Source organism: Grus americana, chromosome 1, assembly GCF_028858705.1.
Source record: "Grus americana isolate bGruAme1 chromosome 1, bGruAme1.mat, whole genome shotgun sequence".
Lineage (NCBI taxonomy): Eukaryota > Metazoa > Chordata > Aves > Gruiformes > Gruidae > Grus > Grus americana.
In genome coordinates, this window is record NC_072852.1 from 211,565,839 (window position 1) to 211,588,408 (window position 22,570).

Consider the following 22,570-nt stretch of genomic DNA (forward strand, 5'->3'; position numbering starts at 1 on the left):
GAGCCACGGCGCGGTAGGGCGTAGGGCGAGGACTCGATGTCCCGGCAGGCCCCGCGCTGCGCGGCCGCCATGGGGAGTGGGAGGGGGTTGGGGAAGGAGGTGGCGGCGGCCGCCATGTTGATGGCGTGGGATGCTTTTAGCTCGGGAGGAGCGACCGGGGAACCGGGTTAAAATGTCGGAAAGGGAGAGGGGTGGGAGTCAGGTTTTGGCTCAGGGGGTGAAGTGGGCTTGTGTGAGGGGGTGAGAGAAAAGGGGGAGGCTGAGGAGTGGCTGAGAGAGAAGGGGGAAGCTGATGGGGCGTGGAGGGCCCCGAAGGATATCGTGTAGCGGCCGGTTGTCCCTGGGTGCCCGCCAGCTCTTGGTAGGGCAGTGTCTCTCCGTGGCGGGAGCGAGGTGGGAGTTTGTTCCTGCGGCTCGCCCCCTTTGCGGGGCGCAGGGGGCCGTGCGCCCCTGGCAGCGGGGCCCTGAAGGCGAGCGGGCCGCGGCGGTGCGGGAGCGGTGCCCGCTGAGGTGGGTCCGTGGAAGGAGCTGGGGGGGTAGCGGCTGAGAGGGGCTGCTGGTCACGGTTGTGAGGGTAGGCGGCTGTGGTGCGTGTCGGGGCTGGGACTGTGCTAGGTCTGGAGGGGGAGGCTGCTGCGTGTCGTGCAGAAACCGGGCTGGCTCTGGTGGCCCATGGGCTTGTGCCTTCCGGGAAGAGGCGCCCCGTGAGGGGGGCTGGAGCTGCTCAGGTGTTTGGACTTCGCCTGGGATGAAGTACAGACTGTGGCTTAAAGAGCACGGCTGAGGCCTTGGCCTGGCCTTGATGGGGGAGGCCCTCAGCAGGGAACCGGCTGGAACGTGCCCTTGTCGTACACCAGGTGACAGCCTGTGCTTGCTGATTTGGGGCTCTTTCAAGGGTTGTGGCTTCTGTCTGATAACTGCACTAATAGTGTTCAGCTGTCATAGATCCCTGGCTTGGTGTGACCAGTAGGAGGAGCTTTGTTCTCTCCTAAAGGCAGCTGCCCTCAGTATGCCTATAGAGACATAAATCAACCTTGAAAGAGCAGAGAGAATGTATAAAACATTGTAAGACCTCTCAGCATGGTATGGGGAGCAGCCAAGCTGCCTTGCTTCCCTGTTTTCTTACCTGTGCTTGCTGTCTAGCATTGGCATGGCTTAGCCAGCTGACTAGGCACGGTCTGGGTTTCAGTGTACCCTCTGGCTGCTGCGTAGGAGGTGGGCTAGATTTTGAGCAGTGGATTGTAGACTTTACTGTACTGAACATGATCCCTGCTTGTGCTAGTCTCTGTGTGGGGGAATGGGAAGTGATCCGTTTGCCAAATGAGTGATTACTTAAATCTCTCTTAGGCTTAAGGGGACTGGAGGTCCCTGAAATAACATGTCGGATCTTTGCTCAGAATTGGAAGGGAGGATACTGAAAGTATTGCATGGTTTGTGAAATAACACCGTTTCTAGCTGATTCCTGTGAAATAAAGTACTCTATTACTTCAGGAAGATACTCCATTGAAAAGAGCTGTGAAGAGTTTTGCGTGCTCACTGGAAGTCTTAGCTGAAGTCCAGTAGTGGTATAGCTCAGGAAAAATGGGGTTACACATTTTTATTTCATATTTTGGCTCCTCCTGGAGGTAAGTACAATGCATTTGCACAGGATATTGCCTCACGATAACTACACAAATAGAGTACTGTGTTTGCCTGAGGATACACTTGAATGGTGGAGGAAGGATGTCATGAGATGTTTTATGATGCAGTTACTTACCCTGAACCTTGCAGCCTTTCAAGATTTGTTGATACTACAGCAGTGCGTGCCATTCTTCTCTTTAAATCCAGCTCCCTCCAGTTGAAGAATCTGAACCAGTTGCTTGCCTTCCTGTAAAATGCTCAGTGTCCTGGGACAGGAGGTGCTTCTCCCCACCCCCAGCTTGTCCAGTTTTGCCATATTCATCACTGAAGAAAAGGGGTGGGAGGAGTGTAATGCTATAACTTTCAGTAGCAGTTGCATACATCTGAAGAATTCTGAATTACAAGTACAGCCGCCTTTATTTCTTTTTCTACTTCTGATTCTTCTCTACGCAGATACCTTTAGATTAGGTGTGCTGTGGGTGGAAAAAAGGGGCAGTGGCATGATGACTTCTGTCACAGCAGCTGCCCACTGTAGACTTTCAGCCTATGCTTGTGTCTGTGCAGCTGATACCAGGTAATGATGGTAAGTATTGCAGTGGAGTAATTGGGCGGAGGGGGCTTGCTTGTCTTTTTGATAACTGGAAGAAAATGTGTGCGAAATCTTCATCCAAGGTAGTCTGCAGACAGTGTGCTTTGTTACTTAAACTGGTTTAGAAACAATTGGTTTCACCTGTATTGATTCCTTCTCTTCCTCCCCTTCCCCCTTGTGTCAGTGCTGCTCCTCTGAGGAGGAGACAAGGATGCATCCTGCTTTACAGATAACTTTATTTCATTGTTTATACCATGTTTTTTTATCTGAACATGTAGATGGCACTGATGTCTCAGCTAAGAGTTGCTGTAGTATGCTGAAATATAGGAAAAAAGGAATTGACTTCACAAACCACCCAAATGAATGCCTGATGCAAGAGACAAGTAAAATAGTTTTCTGTGTGTGTATAGTTCACTTTCATCAGTTTGGGGGTGTTGATACTCCTATGTGTATGGATTTTACTCATTGATCACAACTTGTTGGAGATAGTAATGATGAAACCTGTGTTGTGTGTCACAAACTTGGATACTCCATTCACTTGAAAGCGCTGATGTCCAAGTCTCTTCTGACCCGACAGGTCTTAGTTGCAAGATGCACAAGCAGCTTACAGTCCTATTGCAGAAACAGGTGTTGTCTCAACATGTCACGTGAAAAGGCACAAGGTGATGACAATTCAAAGCCTGCCTTTGGCATTTCTGACATGCGTGGGTATACTCTGGTTTACTACTGTTAATGGAAACTTATTTCCACGTCTGTACGGTCCTGAGCCTATGAAGCTGATACATTTGTGTGTACTTGAACTACTATGCTGACATCCTACACTGTGGAAATTATGGGTTGGCTTTGTTCCCGAAGTGCTTTTGGTCACTGTGGACTCAGGTAAGCAACTACCCAGTGTCCTGCAGACCAGGAGAAGCAGTTGGAAGACCCTGCAGGAGGGATGTGGAAGACGAGGATAAGTAGGAATGTGTGATGCCTTTGCTCAAAGAAGCAATTGTTTACTCTATGTTTGTATGTAGAAACCTGGCTTTATATCTCAGCATTCATTCTGACAAGTTCTTGCTCTTAATGAAAACTTCACAGATTTGGAAGCTCTGAATTGAGCCATCACTGAATAGTACAGCACCTCTACAGTCTGCATGAGAAATATGTGAATTTATGAGATGAAGTGTACAAATATGTTGTGTGATAACATGATTTTTAAGGTGTCTGATGTTCTGCTGTCATGGTGCCAACATCTGTGTCAGTGCAGCATGGATAAATGGCAGGATGCGCGGTTGTCTTGGTTTGTGCAAATTGTCAGGCCTTACATAATTCCTGGTATGCAAATTAGCCGGATGGAAATTTTTATTTGCACTCAGAGCGGAATATGGATTCTAAGGGTGATCGATAGGATCTCTGCTAGTCTTGGCACGTAAGTTTTGTTTAAAATCCTGTTTTCTTAATTATCCCAGCTATAAAACTTAGTTGTCCACAGCCCCCTTGGAGGAGGGAGGATTGTTGAAGTGTCACTGACCATCTGCTTACTTCAAAGCCTGTGGGGCAAGGGTGTGAATTCTTTCACATTAAAGGTGATGTTCAGATTCTGGAGGCTGAAGAAGCTGCTGTGTGAAGGTTTTTTGTTTGTAATTGTCTCCTGTGGAGCTATTTCCCAAAGAGTTTCCGGAGCTGCAAGGTGAGAGAGTGAGTTCAGCTGGGTAGATTGGGTAAGTACTTGTATATCGTGGTATTGTTTGCAGGTATCTTAATGGTAACAATACAGAAGAACACATTGCTTTGTCTGCTATGTTCTTAAACAGGTAGAGCTTGGAAGAAACAGGTAAGAGTGAAGGCTTCTCTGCCTTTTTAAGAGTTCTCAATGAAATTGTGGGGAGACAGCTGTTAAACCAATTTCTGGAAGAACCTAGTATTCCTGGATAGCCAAAAAAGTTTGTAAAGCTTCTCTGAAAATAATTGTAGTGACTAATAAAGTGTTTACTTTTTTTATTTTTCAGCACAAGAAGAGTGTTCCAAGAGCAGTCAAGAACCTCTTTAGGTAGCACGGACATGTTCTGAAACATGGCAGCAGTTCAGTAGCAGTTACACAACAGGAAAGGGTCTGGAGGTCCCTGGGTTTGTAAGAACTGGTTTCTGAAAGAACTCATTTTACTAGAGAGAAAAACTTTCCTCCCCAACTTTTAACTCCCTTGAATTTAAATGAGACCTCATCTGATACTGAAACACGAAAGTACTTGTGCTGTAGATCCTAGAGGAGGGGCTGGGAATAGGGGAGTTAAAGTGGTGATCGGGGCACTGTGATGGGCCTTGGAGAAACCGCACATAATTTTGAGTACAAGAAACTCCAGTTGTGGGAAACTGCTTTTTGGGAACACACACTAGCAGTGGGGGAAACTCAGTAAACAGAGTATGTTCTGCTGCTGTTTCTTAGCTATGTATGGATGTATCTGTTAAGGTGGGATGACATAAGGTGGCCACTGAAAACCGTAGGTTTGTGTGCAGACCGCGTTTGTCTTCAGAGCGTATTTGCAACTACCAAGAACCTTCCTCATCAAATGGGAGTATTCGGATTCAAAAGTAATACCTTTGCCTGGTGTATCGAACTCCTGTGGAGCTATCTGACTGATTGCAGCCCTGTGCTGAACATCACTGGCTTTCCCCACCTGTGGGTTGCTGAAAACTGGCACACACAAAACACAGGCAATGGTGGTGCAGATGTTGGCATGTGCACTGCCCTCTTCAGCACAACGCTTGGTAAAGCCCTGTACTGCAGAAAGCAGGCAGGGGTATAGCACTGAGGTGACAGTAGGTGTGGAGCGACCCCGGTTGCCGCTAATCGTGGGCAGGTCTGTTTTTGTGGTGCAGTGGTAAACCTGAGCTGGTAATTGATACTGTGCAGCTGATGGCGTGCCAGACAAGTAGTCCATGAGCTGGCAAATCCTCAAGCATGCTACTAGCTTTTAGTCCTTTAAAAAAAAAAGAGGGTGGAGGCAGCAAGGATTTTTTTTTTTTGAAGGGTCACAGAAACTCTACTGAAATTAAAAGCCCACTAAAATATCTTTGGGGAAAGAATACATTTTGGGAAATAGGCTGTGACAAAGGCGATGTGAGCCTTCAGTTATGGCGATCTTCAGCACTGTTCTGTCCCTCGTTTTGTTTTTGAGGTTTGTAGCAAAAAGTTGAATGGAGGGAGAACGTGAAAGCCATAACTACATGTAAATGTTTAATGTTAACAGCTGGAATTTTGTGTTAAGTTATGTACCATTATTTATTTTTGAAAAGTCCTGCAACTAAAATGATAACACATGGTTACGCATGCTAGTGTTCTCAGGTTCTCCAGCTATTGGATGCAGTGGTGCAAAATGCTATGTTGCTTTCTATATGATTCGGCTTGAAAATACAAGCGTTGGCAGTGTGGCTACCTAAACGGTATTACAGTTGAAGCATTTCGTAATGCACGCAAACCATTTCCTTTTGGGTAAGTAACGCTGCACTGTGAAAAAGCATACAGCTTTGGGGAGACCATCATTTGATAGCATCTCCTGTGTCAGCGTTCCCTGGCTTTGCTCCTCTTCCTTGCCTTGGACTCTGCTGTTTACCCAAACTTTTAGCCTTTCTGTACATGATTGCTGGTTGGCTCTTTTCCACCACCTGATCATTTTTTGGTTTTTTGCTGTTTCTCTGCAAATACCTCTTCGTGGAAAACTCTGAACAACAGTAAGTATCTCAGGTTCCTGGCCAAGTTTCCACTCACATGATTTCACTTGCTCCATTCTGTCAAGTTATTTACATGCAGCGTCCTAAGGATGTAATTTAGTGGACTGCTAGTAAGCAGCTGACCTTTATGTCTTGGCCCCAGTCCACACAGGTCAGGTTTACACAGGGCTGTTTCCTCACGATGAATTCAGTGGCTACTCTTACAGCCCTTCGTTTCCTGTTGCACGACTTTACGAAAAAGATCGTGTCATGCTGCTGTCACAGAGGCTTAAAGGACACATTAGGATTGAGCACTTTACCTACTGAATTGCGTGACCCCACATCTCTTCTGCTCCTTGCTCTTCTGCACGCACAAGACCTAGGGCACTCAAGGTGAAGAGGAGATGGTTTTTGTGGTTTTGTAGGTTCAATGTGGTGCAATATAGGAGAGGTTTTCAAAACCAGCATAGAGGTTTAAGCTAAACTAGCTTGCTCAAAGCAGAGCTATTGTCTTGTTCTCGGGTTCTGGATTCATGTGTATCAGAGTTGTTTTGTACCCAGTAGAGCCGTTATGGGCATGCATTCCCAGGAGGTGTATTGCCTCAGCTCTCTGAGCTCTCAGATAATGCAAACGCATGATGCAGAGGCTGTGGTGGCGTTGCTGGTTTATGGAGATTGGTGGTGTCTTTTCCCCCTTGCCCCCGTGCCACAGTACGCCATTCACTCTTGTAGTTGCCAACGCAACTACCTGGAGCAGCGTAGTGAGCTATCAGTGTCTTCATCAGGGTATTAGGCACGCTCCCAGCCCTGTGCGTGCTCTTCTGTGACTCAGAGTGGAAGCGAAGGTGGTTTGTAGTTGTGCGGCTTTCTAAAAGCAGGATCAGGTCAGTGAGCTGGTTTAGAGCATTTGCAACGTGGCACTAAAAATAGGTGGCCAGGTGCACAGCAGTAGTCAAGTTCTTGGGCTTGTCACCAAAGCCTCTGTCTCATTAAGTTGTGTGTCTAAGGATGCAGTTTATTTTGGGGGAGAGGAGCAGCAGCAGTGTGTCCCTTGTGCACACGAATGCTTTTGCTAACTGTATTCTTCTGCTTTAGGTCTCATGACCCAGCCAGATGTTTTGGTGCGCATAGCTGCCTGACCAGGCAGTGGCAGCTCGAGAAGCCTTGATGTCTGTAAGCAGCACTGGTGATTGCTAGGTGTAGTCCAGACAAATCCCAGCGGGAGAAGGGTGCTGGAGTAAGATGTGGAGCAGTTTTCCCCTAAGTTTTTTTTGACTGTTGCAGACAGTACCAGTATGTTCTCTTACAATGAACTAATTTCTTACAGAGCTGTATGTTACCCCAGCACACATAGCCAAATATCACTCCTATATTTAATGGCAGAGTAGATCTGCAAAAACAGATAATTAGGTACTAAAATGTTTCACATATGATAGATGAAAAGCCTAACTTCAGTTTTCCACATCAACATTTTAGCAGTGCTCCTTATGAGTGAAGTCAGCTTCACTACTGTGAACTCTTACATTGTAAATATGATTTACTGCTTCTGTGCCGATAATGGTGTCGTCCTCTAATGAGGATGATGCGGTGGCAGCTGTTTCAGAGTGACGTGCCGTGGCTTCGCTGTACTTGCTCTGCTTTAGCGAATGTCAGCTAAAATAGTAATTGTGTCCCCTAAGAGATTATTGCTGTTGTTAACCTTTCTGGAAAAACAAATGAGAAGTAGCGGCAGATGCAATCCTCACGTGAATTGGCAGGAGGATGCTGCAGAGCCAAGGGGTTACTACATCTCACCGGGGATGAAGGGCAGGCGTGCTTTACTAGCTTGTATCGGTGAGGTCTGGTTAGCCTCCTGCAAATTCCTGCCCACAGAAAGCTCCTCTTCTCCAGGATAGATTGTGACTGTAGCTGTCCCAATGCTACCCCCTGGAAATGAGTGGGTGAGGGAAGAGGATTTATTTTTCTAGGTCCAATGAAAATGAATTTGCTTACTCTTCATTATAAATATATTTATAAATTATTTATAAACATTTATAAACATTTATAAAAACATACCTGGAAATATATGCATATATGTATATAAAATGTATGTATTTAACTATGTTTATATACATTATTGTATATATTTAAAATATTATAATTTATAAATTAACAATTTATAAAATATAAATTAATAAGCCAGGGGAATTATGGAAGAATAGAGGAGCTCTGTGTTGCCAACAGACTCTTGGGATGGAGTAGCTGTACCCTCGAGAACAGATCAAACGTGACAGTCTGGTCCCCAACAGACACAGTTTGTGTGAGTTGTTTTGTTAAAATTTCTATTTGTGTCTGTCCTTTAAACTCTCATCCTTGAGAAGGTTATTTGGCTGTGGATTAACCTTGTCGTGAGTACCGAGGCACGTACCAGCTTCCATGGCCAAGCACGTCACGTGTGGGGTCCTGCAAGTTTCTGCCAACACGTAGGCGGAGCGGCTCTCCAGGATGGGGTAAGGTTGGTGCTGTTCACGCTGAGTGGCATTGCAGCCTCATTCACGTGGGTCTGATGGCATCTCAAATATCCCAGCCTTTTGCTACAGTCACTTCTCCATTATCTGAAGGTAAATTGAGGTATAGGTCCTTGGTTTGGAATATGCCTGCCTCCCTGTACTGTTCAGTCATGCTCTCTGGTGCAGGTGGATCTGCTCCTCGGGTACAGTTGATTGGTCAGTCTTGTTCCTCCCAAAGGAAACGCGCACCAGAACTTCCCCTGTGCTGTGGTAGTGCTTTCTGTGCATGGCCTCCAGGTAATGTTCACCTCTGTGGGATGCAAAGGGATGGCTACCAGTCTTCCCTGAATTTACTGCTCAGCAGGGACTGCAAGGCATTATTGTGCTTGTGTCCACCACACGCAAACAGCCTTTGGCTTTGGTCACCGCTTTGCTTCTAGCTAATACATAGGTGTTAAGGGAGGCTTTGTGCTAACACACAGGTTTTCCAAACACTGGGTTATTTCCTTTTCTGTAGTATCTCCCTGTCACCCATCCATAGTACATCACACTCAGCATTCAACCTGTAGGTTATTTCTGCATATGTAGGATAATTCTGCATTTGTTCAGCTGTGCAGGGCTGGTGATTCCGGTGGCTGCAGAATTCTGGCTATTGCATCCCATCATTATAAAGAAGAAAAAAGAAAGCTTTGAGGAAAGGAGGGTTCTTTCCTTCTTGTCTATTGGGATGTCCTGAACAGCTCCAGAGCTGGTGCAGGCATCTGATCAGATGCTGCCCTCTACCCACCCCTGCCCTGGCGGAGATACGCCAGCTGGAGGAAGTGAGGGGACACCAGTCTCAAGAGGTGCGATCTTCTGCCTTTGTCCTTTTGTGTCCCCCTTCCTGAAGTTAATTCCCATTCTTGTTTGAGAACAGCTGCTCTAACATAGCCCTTTAGCACAAGCAGTCTTTAGATACAGGAGGCCTGGATGTGTCTTGGTGTGCCATTAGGTGGACTTTTTTATAGCTGACTGTGGGGGGGAAAAAAGCTGTTCGTCCTTGCACAGTTTGTAACAAAGGGGACATTGATGAGGACAAGGTCCAAGAAATACCTTTGTAGAGTCTTGTGTGACCTTTGCTAAATTTGACAAAGCACCTTACATGACTTTGTCTTCTCTTTAGTGGCACCGTGATCAAATGTTGTTCCATGGCTATATCATGGTAACCTTGCATTAGGGATTTGAAATCCTCTGCTAAGAAAGAAGGCCCTGATCAGCTCACAACAGGAAGGTGGCTCTACACTTTTTCCAAGGGCCTTTCAGAGCAGGTATTGATGGGAAGACGACGTTTGACCCATTTCCATTTTTCTCAGTAGCTATTTCAGCTAAATAAGGGCCAGAGAATCCCTACATACTCCAAGTAACTTACAATCAATTAATTTCTCCATTTTGTACAAATATGACCATTTTTATGCAAAGGCATATAAATTACATTTCTTAGTAGGCATTTTTTTCATGTTTTATATTACAGCTGCATGCATCCATATTTGATAAGTCAGGAATATTTGAATAACGAATGTTAACATTGGGTCATAAACCACAAGAGTTACTGAGCTCAAACTTCAGAAGACCTAGATCCTCTCCTGGTATGTTCAGTGGGCAAATCATTTACACCTCAGGACCGTGTTTTACACTGGATGACATCTGTGTGACTATCTGGCTGCTGTTACTGTACTTTGGCATCTCTTATCTCTGGGACAAAATCCTTCTGGTTCCCATTGAATCTTGGGGGAGATCTAATTACAATTAAAAGGTAGATGAAAAGTACTCTCCATGTGCATTTTCATATTTTTAATTTTTGCATTTAAAGTAGCACCTTCCTAACCTGCTGACACCTGAGGATAGATTCCTACAGCCATTCGCCTCAGACCAAAGCGCTGTTTTGCAGATACCCAGTCACCACTAAAATACAATAGTGCAAAAACTTGTCAGCAGGCTGAGCAAACTCAGCCCTTCTTACAGTGTTACACCTACAGTATTATGTGTGAAAACCCATGGAAAATTAGTTGATGTTTTAAAGAAGAGATTCAAACACTTAACAGTACCTCTGTAGGGTCCCCCTCCATTTTAATGCATTAATACACGTATGTGACTATCACTCCTACTTTAATAAGGATTATCTTGGAAACTATCTGTAGATAAAATCTAACTTCTTGAACCTTCTTGTAATATCGGTTTTAACTATTCATATCCATTTACATGTCCAGTTTTGTGGCATCACTGAACATGTTCACTTTTCAGAGTCCAAGGCATAAAGTGGCTTTGTGTTATTTCTTTAGAAAACAGTGAAAATCATAACAGGAACCCTAATTTTTAAAACAGGAACATTAGATTTGCATTTTATTTTAAATTAATGTATGCATGTGTTAAGCAGTCAATGTTGAGGCAGGGTTTGTGGTTTACTAGCACATCTGTCTTGCCCACAGAGCAGCAAAGAGAACACGGGTTGCGTTAGCAGTTGTAAATCCTTCTCTTCGTATCTTCTTCCCCCATCGCAGACTCTCCTGGGGATGGGGCTGTAAGTTTAAACCTGGGCTGGATGTGGCTGAAAGGGTAGCAAGGGGAGGGCAGAGTTGCCCATTGCAGAACCCCCACACCTTGTAATGCTAACAGGCAGAGAGGGTTGCGCTCCTTCTGTCCCCCAAGCTCCTCACAGCTCGGGTCACACCTCCAACTGAAGTCTTCAACGTAGCCAAATACTGCATGGTGCTGCAAAATGGATGTCAGAGGTGTTGATCTCTGCTGGCTTTGAAATTGGAGAGGCTGCTCTAACTGCTAGTCCGCTGTACTTGTGGGTCTCTACCAGCAGAGGGTGGCTTTAAGACTGCCTATATGTTGTTTTAATGTTTAAACACTTCACAGGCTGAGTATTGAGTGTGATGGCCTTAGTGCTTCCTTTTTTCTCCCCTAATTCTCCATTTATCTTTAGTTAGTAATTATAAGAAATTAAGTATTAAAAATATTTTCATTTGAGCTTTTCCTCACTGTTTATTTTGCTTCGATATTCTTCCAGATGAGAATAACCAATCATTGTAATGAAATTTAGGAAGACGGGTTTGAGATAATGTTGCTATTGATTGGGAACTACTTCAGTCTAGGACGAAAGTATTGAAAGAAATAACTCTGAATAAGTTGTCAATGTTTATTAGGGATTGAAACCTAAGACACTAACAGTGAACGGAATTAATCTCGCTGAACTTCAGACACCTAACAGATGCCCAGCCTGTGCTGAGGCTTTCCTTACGCCCTGTGGAGAGGACCGCACGCATCCCAAAATTTGTTTCAGTACCTCTTACCTAATTTAGGAATCTAAGTTTGCAGAACACAAGCTAGCAGGAGCCTGATCCCAAACATTATTTGTACATGCATAATTATTCTCCTGTGGAGTCCCACTATGTGTGACAGTTAATGACTAGACAGTTAATTATGTGAGTAACTATTTATGCAGGAATGGGCTCAATTCTCATGCTTGTGTTACAGGGAGACTAATTTGTCTCTTGAGGTGTCTGTTCCTTTCTGTTGACTGCAGAGGGAGCAGAGGTTAGACTAGCTCAAAGTCAGACTTCTAACCTACACATCAAGCTTAGATACAGCTCCTGCACTGTATCTACAGGCTGGTGTTACTAATATTGGGTAATACTCTGCCTCATCTTTAAAGGTCTGGAGATACTTAATACGGGTGATTGATTTTACGTGTCAGATTTCACATCCAATGCCATAAAGTGTAACAGTTAATTATGTAATTAGTAGATAGTCATTAACTTTTCTGAAATCAGTGCAATTCCACGTGGGAGCAATTGCACAAATATAAGTAGTTCAGGCTGTTGTTTACTGGAGATCTGTTAGGAAGCTGTACATAATAAAGGTAGTAGTAAGTGATGATGGAGAATTTATCACGTTCTAATATATAGTGGTTTATATTCCGTACTAGATGTTCTGTTGCGAATTCTCCTACACGTATTTAAGTAGTTTTTGAACAAAAATTTAAAAATGCCTGTCCTTGATTTTGGTTTATTTATCACTAAGAACCTATGTTTTCAGAACTGAATTCCTATCTAAAGTTCTCTAATTTCTTAAAAAAACCTGAGTACCAGCAGTCTTAATTTTTAGCTATTGCAGAAGTATAGCACAGATGAGACCTTAGTATCTCCTAGAGCAGGTAACATTCCTCTCTGCAGAAACAGAGCAACCTGGTGACCAACTCAAGCGAAAGATTGAAGAGGCATCTTCCATAATGCTACAAACAGCAGACAACCTCTGGCTTTCCCTCCCACAAAACACAGGCAATTCCACACGCGTTTATAGGATTTGCATCCTCCCCTCCTGCAGGGATCAAACCTTTTGAACTAGTTTCCAAAACCCATGTCCATGGTGTGAGAAGGGTGCTTGATGTGTTTGAACGCGGAGAAATGCCATGAGAATGATTAACGGATTAGGGGAACAGGGTCAGGAGGATAAGACAAGGTTATTGCAGACATGGGGGTGTATTCATGACACCAGCATATGCTGTGGCTCTTCTGGAACAGTTTCCAGTCTACAGCAGACTATAGAGCTCTCTGCAGGGTTTCAGTGTGCCCAGCACTTGCGCTCTGCCTGAGGTTAATATGGAAAATCACGTGCGTGATTCCTTGCTGTAATGACCTGTTAGTATGCATATGGACTTCCAAGTGATGGAAATGACCTATGATTTATGAAATAGCCTCTTCCTGTTTGCAGTGATGCAGTGAAATACTGACTCACCTCTAACCCTTTAGCCTTCCCTGTACAGGTTCTTTGTTGTTTGCTACCTGTCCCCTAGGATTTCGATTGATGGTACCAGGCAACAGTTTTCACTTGAACTAGTCTCAGTTGTATCAGTTACTGCCCTTTCCTAGGGAAAAGGTTTGAGCTACATCACTGCTGATTTGAACTACAATAATTTGCTAAAAAGTGAGCTGTGTGTAGTTTGGGTTAAATTAGCAAATTCTTAATTTTGAGGATTAATTACTTGCATTTACTGCATGCCAAGGCACCTGAGTCTCCTCCCATAGTGTAATGAGTCCAGGGGCCCAAGAAGTTCTGGATTCAGCTGGACAGTAGATATTGCAATGCTCCACCAGATTGTATTTCACTACCTTTTGGAATGAGCCCCTAATGCCACTGAAATCACAGCAGTATGACATCTGACCCTTCCAGGGCTGAAATCAAGTAGGTGTCTGAAAACAGAACATAAATTCTTTCATCAGGTTTGCACAGTTGGGTACTTCATCCTTTCTCTACAGAATAAAGCAGGGGCTTATGTAAAGCGGGTTGGATGGTCTGTCTTGTTCCTGGTGGCTTATTTTAGTTTAACTTTGACTCTGAAAACACAGCTTCTGGCTGAAGAGCTGCACGTTCAGTGGCTACGCTGGCTGATGGGTGTGCTGAAAATAGCTGGAGACCACAGCGCTATGTTGTTGTTAATTCCTTTCTGCCAGTGAGACATTCCTGTTCATCTCTTGGGCAGTGTCATAAGTCACTTATTGGTCTTGCCTGCTGCTGCGCCTAGCTGATACAGTGTGAACTCATGTAATCTTGTGGTGGGTTGAGCCTGACTGGGGCCAGGTGCCCACCAGAGCCGCTCTCTCACTCCCCTCATTCACCAAACAGGGGAGAAAAGGCATAACGAAATGCTTGTAGGTCGAGATAAGGACAGGGAGAGATCACTCACTAATTATCGGCACGAGCAAAACAGACCAAACTTAGAGAGGGAATTCATCTGATTTATTACTAGGCAAAACAGAGTAGAGGAATGAGAAAATAAAATCAAGTCTTAAAACACTTCCCCCCACCCCTCCCATCTTCCCGGGCTCAACTTCACTCCCGGCTTCAACCTTCCCCCCCTCAGCGGCACAGGGGGATGGGGAGTGGGGGTTACGGTCAGTTCATCTCACGGTGTTTCTGCCGCTTCTTCATCCTCAGGGGGAGGACTCCTCTCATTGTTCCCCTGCTCCAGCATGGAGTCCCTCTCATGGGGTGCAGACCTTCAGGAGCAAACTGCTCCAGCGTGGGGTCCCCCACAGGGTCACAAGTCCTGCCAGCAAACCTGCCCTGGCGTGGGCTCCTCTCTTCACGGGTCCACTGGTCCTGCCAGGAACTTGCTCCAGCGTGGGCTTCCCACGGGCCACAGCCTCCTTCAGGTGCCTCCACCTGCTCCGGCGTGGGGTCCTCCACGGGCTGCAGGTGGAATCTCTACACCCCCTCATCCTTCCTCCATGGGCTGCAGGGGGACAGCCTGCCTCACCATGGCCTTCACCACGGGCTGCAGGGGGATCTCTGCTCCGGCGCCTGGAGCACCTCCTGCCCCTCCTTCTGCACTGACCTTGGTGTCTGCAGAGTTTCTTACATCTTCTCACTCCTCTCTCCGGCTGCAAAAGCTCTATCTCCCCAAGTGTTTTTCTTCTTCTTAAATATGTTATCACAGAGGCGCTGATTGGCTTGGCCTTGGCCAGCGGCGGGTCCGTCTTAGAGCCGGCTGGCATTGGCTCTGTCAGACACAGGGGGAGCTTCTAGCAGCTTCTCACAGAAGCCACCCCTGTAGCCCCCCCACTACCAAAACCTTGCCACGCAAACCCAACACAAATCTATATGTCAGTTGTATAGCCACCATGCCTTCCTAAAACCAAGTCTTTTCCAGCTCTTATGCCACAGAAAAAGAGGAAAGAAGATGGAACAAGCAAAATGACATCAATGGGGTAAAAGATCCAACAATTTTCCAGATTTGAAATGCAGTGCCTTGGCGTTATGACAATTTACAATTGCTTTGTCAAGACAGAATTTTGCAAAATCTTTGATGAGGAAAATACGGATGCGATGTGATGTTTTTTCTTGTGGAACGTTTTCGTGGCTAGACTCAGCTTTCCCAGTGGGATCTTATTTTCTTAGAGCAGAGATTTGTCACCACTTACTTGATTTGGATGAACTTTCTGCCAGAATCAACAAGGAAGGAATTGATAGGGCGGACTTTAGCAAACAGGGAAATTGTGACATATTTGAAGAGAATGCACACTCGGAGGAAGGGCTACTTCTGTTTCAAAAAGCAGCTTCTGATCAGCAAAGCAGGGTCTGCCCTTCCCTGCAGATGTCTTGTCTCTGCCTTGCAGCAGTGCTAAGAAGATGTTTTGTCTTGTGAGAAGCCAAGGGAAAGAGATTTACTATGGTAAGAATATCTCTGCACATGCTAGTTCAACTCAATAAAATGACAAGTTTAAATAAGACAAGCATTAACACCAGCTGGGACTGTAGTGATTAGAAGTCTGCAGTTATTACAGGGTCTGTTTTTCAAATGAATCAACATATGCTGCAGCTTCTAAGATGAAGGAAGTGCGTATCGGTACAATGGCACATGAAAATACCACTCACTGCCCTTCTGCTGACTGGTTGTGTGTGGCTTGGGCCAGACACGTCAGTCTTCCAAGACAAATCAATGGTGTAAAAACCTGAGTGTATGAAAAAAGCCTTTTTTTTTTTTAATACGCAGAGATCAATCTTCAAGCAGTGGACATGCTAAGCACTGCACAGAGCAATTGTATCTTTCAGAAATCTAACTGAACACAAGAAGCCAGGAGTCCAAGAACTGACTTAAAGCAGTGATGATGCCATTTATCTCCTCCTCACTCTTCCCTGAAACACTGCAACCAAAATTAGTAGCGCACCATGTCCTCCCGAGCCTGAATATTCACTCACACATGAAGAGAAGAACATGGGAGGTTTTTAAAAGCTCCTTGATAATTGGAACAAGAAAACTTTGTTTAGCTACGAGTGGAATATCCTCTTATAAAATGCCAAACAGCTAATAAGATGAGCTATGAGCTCTTATTATTTCTTCTGTTCCTTCACAGTAAAAATCCGGAGGTCTTTAAAAATGCTGAGATCATGACAGTGATTGACAAGAAAAGAAGGGACGTAAGGAGTTACTGTGCTGAAGAAATTTTAATTATTTTTATAAAATAAAATTGATACTGATGTAGGTCTTGCATTTGCAATTTCAGCTAGAAGCTGAGGTTAAGTTTTCTCAAGCAAGACCTTTGCACACTCTGCCTTTCACCTTTATGGAAGAACACCTTATTTGGTAAAATCCCAGAGTGACTTTAAGGAGAGAGATCCTAAGAAATCAAACAGCTGCTTGAACTTTTTATTTTTTTCTCAGTGAAAGCAGGTCTTATTTTTAGTGCGTGTGCGCTGCATGCGTGAGGCTGCTTCCATCATTTTTATTACAGGATCTGTGTACCAGTTGGTCCCCAAGCATACGGGTTTGGTTCCAGTTAGGTGTGGGCATGCAACCACATCTCCATTAATTTTATTCAGTATCTGTGGTATGGAGTTCATACAAATTTTGTAACAGCTGGTAACTGGTATCTGGTCTGACATAAAGCGACAACGGCACAGACAGACAGTAGCTGTAATTAAGTTTGTCAGTACAAAATTAACAAAACTTTTAAAGAAATTTTAACTGACAGCATGAGCAAAAGCTGGATCTGCACCTTGGATGGTGGGTTATCTGGTGGGATAGTGAGGACCCTAATGTTGGATTTATTGTGTCATTAAGCCACAGTCAGGAGGAGGGTGAGCTGTATCCTTTAGGGTTGCTAAAAATGGAAAGCACTCTGTCACTGGCATGTTCTTCTCTGAAAAAGCTAGTGCTATTTGAAAACTGCGGCTGGAGATTATTCAACTGTCATCTATCTACATGTTAGATCTTTGTAAAGGTTCTGTGTTATTGCATGGTGATGGCAAAGAACAACATCAAACTGCTAACATGTATTAACAAGGAGATTTAAAGAAGACGGGGCACAGGCATTTGTGTAACTGCTTTGTTGAGCTGAGCACAGGTACAGTTCTTGTCTGTTTGGATCATTTAATTGGCCAAAGACCAAAATATACACCTAATATTCAACAGCCACCTATGCCCAGTAATGACAGGGTCCTCCAGTGACGTTAACTATGTCAATAAACTATTGGCTAAATAGTAGCTGAGTTTCTCTGGTTAAAAGAAAACTAGACCTTCGTTAGATTCTAAGATAAGGTTAAAAAAATTATTTCTTTCATTATGTGATCTGGTTATTTGCTGTGTTAACATGGTGACTGGATAAATTGAATCTGCTAATTGATTGACTTAACTGAAATTGCAGCCTAAATCTTATAAAATGTAGAGCATCGCTTTGTTTTTAATGAGTTTGGTGAAATTGTAAGTAAATCAGGTAAGTGATGTGGTTTGTGAGCTTCATGTTTGTGCATTCGCCCTTTCTAAGCAGGCCATCCATGGGACAAAAGATCTGTTTACTTCATCAGACTGCAACCTGGGTCACAAACTCTGAAGGCACACAGAAGCTCTGGTGTGAAGTCACCAGCCTCTTGCCTCTCCAAAGCGACTACCTACATCCTTACATTACACAGGCTGTACATCCCTGGTAAGAATGACGATGACAGTTATCTATCTTGCAATACTGAGAATGTAGCTGTTTATAAATTATAACTATACTTAAGCAGTACATATTTGCTAGCGTGACTTCATGCACCTGCGTAAGTCAACAGAAGACATGCAATTGCCAAATATATTCACCTATAATGAACTCCTACCTAGATACACAGCCAGTTGGAAACCAGACGCAGTAGGCAATCATGCAGAGCATCTCACCGACCGCTGCACGGCCACACAGCCACAGCCACTGGGCCCCCTCTTTCAGCCTGCAGGGGTAGCAGCCCTTCTCTTTATTTTTACTATGTATCGTGTTCCCTGGAACGTGGTATATAATAAAACACACAGGGTGGTGTTTGGCAGCAGGGAGGAAGGCTGCCTCTGTCTTCTCTTGGGTGCTGCGGCCATGGTTGGACATGTGGAAGGGGGAGAGATGCTTTGGCGCAGTTAAGCACAATGAGTTGGGTGAACCACTTGAAGAACAGGATGGGACAAAGAAGCATTTGAAAGAAAGGACCTGGTGAAACTTTCTGTTCTGCTTCACTTGAAGTGTTCTCTATTTTTTTTTAAAGTATTCCTTTATGTTTTAACAAAATCTGATTTCTGAAGTTAAGAGCTTTGTGTTTTCGGACGCTGGTTTCAAGGGGAAACTGGAGGTAGGTCTGCCTCAAAGATCTGCTGACTCCACCAGGGTGCTAATATCATTATATGTGTTTATTGTCTCCAAAACGAGGAGGTGCCTGCCTTTAGGTGTCTTGCAGGATTATAACGTGAATTTCTTAGTTAATTGCCAAAACCCGTGTTCCCCGCCCTGTCTTTAGTGTACTGATTTGCACACTTCCAAGGGAAGAGTAACTTGCAGAACACGGTGATTTGAATTTAAACCCATTGCTAAACTTTGGCCTGGAAGCATCGAGTTGTTCTGATCATTCACATTTACACAGGCTGAGTACAGAGGTAAAGAGCAATAAAAGGGCAAGGCAAAGGAGAAAGACTCATAAAGCATCTCATGAGAGCTAACTTGGACTATATTAATCAGCCTGATCTTTGCCCTTTTAAATGCTTTTGTCTTTGCAGTTTGCAGCATGGGGGCCTTTCTAACAGATGCAGAGCTTGAACAAAGCATATTTGTGCCCTTCTACTTATTTATGTGCTAGCGTAATTTTTGCAGTGTTTCACATAGTGTGAGTGAAACAAACCTGTGTCCTTCCTTATTCCTGTGATGGAATTAACCAGGGGGAAGGAACAAAAGGAGAAGCCAGAATTTCTGCTAACAGGAAGAAAAAGCAGATAGAATTTAAAAAGATTTTATCTGAGCAACATACTAATGTGCCTACTCACTGCTGAGCTCTGCTGCAGTTCGCCGTCTTGTCAGGGTGTGTATATTCTGGTTATAGAATCAGGGAGTGGTTTGGGTTGGAAGGGACCTCAAAGATCATCTAGTTCCAAGCCCCCTGCCACGGGCAGGGACACCCTCCGCTAGGCCAGGTTGCCCAAGGCCCCATCCAACCTGGCCTTCAACACTTCCAGGGATGGGGCATCCACAGCTTCTCTGGGCAACCTGTTCCAGTGCCTCACCACCCTCACAGGGAAGAATTTCTTCCTAATACCTAACCTAAATCGACCCTCTTTTAGTTTAAGTCCATTACCCCTTGTCCTGTCACTACACTCCCTGATAAACAGTCCCTCACCAGCTTTCCTGTAGGCCCCTACATGTATTAACTTGGTGACTGAATAATTTCAATCTGCTAATTTCTTGATTTAACTGAAATTGCAGCCTAAATCATATAAAAAAAGAACCTCTCTCTCTATATAGATTATGGAGGGTCAGTTTTATTATGGGGCTAGATTCCATTTCCTTTTGCAGCCCTGAAGTGGTTAATTAGACACAAATACACGACTTTCACCCTTTGTTTACATATGTTTAAAATCATGCCAAGCTACCCAAACATGGTATTGTCTCATATAAACCCAACTCAAAGCAAGAACTGATCATGACCAGGCTAGTAACCTGTCTCAATCCCACTTGGCAAATCTCCAAATGCTGATTCTCACAGTATATCCCAATATACCAGCTGCTCCCGATGTAAAGGGAACAGTTTGGTAATTTGTTATGGATTGTTTATGATTGACAATATTTACTGTAAGTACTTTTTGGACAAAGACAGTGCTGCAAACAGGGACATTAGGCAGCTGTATGTTCCTACAGCATGCAGATAAACTGTAGTTGGAGTTTTTTCCCTGCTAGCAACTCAGGCAAATGGATTGTAAAAGCACTTGGGAATTAGCCCAGGCCTTTTATGATGGTCTTGAAGAAGAACATGATGAGTACTTCTTTAAACATCCCCGCTTAGGTCAGCCGGTGAATTGTTTTACTGTAGTGTCTTTGGAGTCCTTAAAAAGATTATGTTTCAGTTTGGCATTACTGGGGCTCAGCTGGAAAGGCTGAGCTTTAGGCAGCCCCGGGATGTGAAGAAGTCATTGTGCTTTTATCGTTTTGTCTGGCAGCCGTGGAGAGCGGGCTGTCAGGCATAGATCTGCTGCAGGGCCCCTCTTTCAAGGCCATACTCTCTGTCCCCTCTGTGTCCCCTACACCCACATGCCACCATTGCACTAACGTGATGAGTGGGGTTTACTCGGAACGTGCATAAAGGAAGTGCCGGTTCACCTGGCCCTTGTGCAGGAGCCCTCAGGCAGGGTCTGGGAGGGGCATGGCTTCACATGCCCCATCCTACCCGCCCCCAGGCACTTTCCACCTCAAAACCTTTGCAGCATAGCCAGAGGAGCTTTCCTTTTCATATATGGAAACAATTACTGTGCTACAACCAAAATAGGATAGTTTTTCCAAGAACCGTGAATGGTGGCATGTGTATGCAACTACAAAGCTTTGGGGATCCTCTGGAGATGGATGGAGGCAGAGCGTTCCAGCTTGGAAATCCTCAAGAGCAGCATAAAAGACGTATAATCATGTCCTTCTGCTTGTTCTGGCCCTGTATGAGATGAAGCTATGTGTCATATGCTTAATATTAAATGGACTAAACAGGTCACTTGGTTTCTCTTTAATTCTTTTAATCTTCTTAGAAGATGCAAAATAGGCTTAAGTCAGAAACTGTTCCTTAATGTAAAAGGTTGAGGGGGGTGGTTGCTCGCTTGGCTGGTGTGTGATGATAACAGCTGTCCCCTAGAAAGATTGGGTTTGCAGAGCACTGATACTACTCTACCGAGCAGGTTTATGCCTCCTTATTCAACATCCGTGAAGATTCCTAGGAGATAATTAAAATCATAGCAGTAGGAAGAGTCAGACTGTAGTTAAACCTTCCAGCCCACACACAGTAACAGGAAAATCCTGTTTGAAGAATCAGGGAAGAGCCTATTCTGGATAACAAGAGATAATGTGCTGATAATGCTGCAGTCCCCCCACCCTCTATACGGTTACTCTGGTGTAAGTGGCCGCAGAGTCCAGCCCACTGCGGTTTGATATTTTTTAATATTTTTTTTATAGGAGGGCTGTCCAGGGCGGGATAAGGAGAGATGGGTTTCTTGGAAGCATTTCTGCAGTTGAGCTAGCAACGATTTTATTTAATGACCACACAAGCTCAGGTCACTGCAAAAATAATTGTTTTCTGACCCATGCACGGGTTTTCTTGTTGAGACTGAAAGTTAGAGGAGAGATGTGTTGGCAGGGAGATGAATAGCAGCGCAAGCCATCCAGCATGGGAGTGGGAAAGAGAAGGGGCCTGGTTTAGCCCCTATGCAAGGTCCTATGAGCGTCAGCGTTGCTGGAACACAGCTGTGTTAAGTAAGGATGAAATCACCATCCTGAGACCAGTTTGCTCTTCTCAAGAGAAATGCTGGAAACCTTTTGCAATACAGTACACGCAAAAAGATTATTTTAACTACAATGAGAAGCTATCATTGGTCTAGTAGTGTAGACTGAACCCCAAAAACTGCCACTTCCAGGCAAGTGAGAAGAGATTTTTAGCCAAGACTCACAACATTTCTTCCCAGAAAAATACCCTGAGAAGCAGTATCAAATTCAATTCATGGACCTTCCTTCTAATCTAACTGAAGAGCTAGAAAGAAAAACACCACACACCTTATCTACTGACCTGGGGAAAACTACTTTGCATCTCACTGTCAAACCATGCATTTTCTGATGGACAGTGTGCTTTTGTTAAAAGAAAATCTGGAACTTTGCTTTTAATTAAAAAAAAAACCCAACACAAATAGATTTTTTTAAAATCCCTTCTAAATCTTTGCCAACATTTCAATTTCTTTTCACAGTAGGTAACGAAGACATTAGTATTTGGCAACATCAATTTATCTGAAAAAATTCTTATCAAACCAACAGAAATCCTTGTATAGGTAAGATGACACTTGGAGAGGAAAAAGCACTAAAAATGTCCACTTCAGTAGGGCTTTCATTGCACATAACAGTCCCATAAGCAAAGCAGCTGAAACTTCTATAAGGGTTGGTGCAGAACTGGTTGTGTGACTGTACTCCGAAAATATTTATCAGTGATTCACTAGCAGAACAGAGCGATGCACCTGCAGGGGTCCGTCTCAGGTCTGCTTCCATAAAGACGTAAGGGAACAGCTCTTCCTTTTCAGAGCTTGGTGTTCACATTGCCTTTTCTTTAAATTGATTTTTACAGTGTTAGTGCAAAGATCAGATGCTTCGCTGCTAGCCAGATCCTCACTCAC

The 22,570-nt window shown here is 44.3% G+C and overlaps 1 long non-coding RNA gene across 15 annotated transcripts; it reads left to right on the forward strand.

Moving 5' to 3' along the window:
* Positions 1-90: 90 nt before the first annotated feature.
* On the forward strand, positions 91-20,953 carry LOC129204278 (uncharacterized). Of its 15 annotated transcripts, none has more exons than XR_008576320.1 (5): positions 244-7,195; positions 8,263-8,391; positions 8,503-8,688; positions 15,086-17,858; positions 18,032-18,479. It is a non-coding gene; the product is annotated as an uncharacterized LOC129204278 (long non-coding RNA). The 15 variants fall into 15 exon arrangements; XR_008576324.1 differs by having other exon boundaries at positions 8,578-8,688; XR_008576326.1 differs by having other exon boundaries at positions 244-4,244; positions 5,223-7,195; positions 8,263-8,688.
* Positions 20,954-22,570: the final 1,617 nt, after the last annotated feature.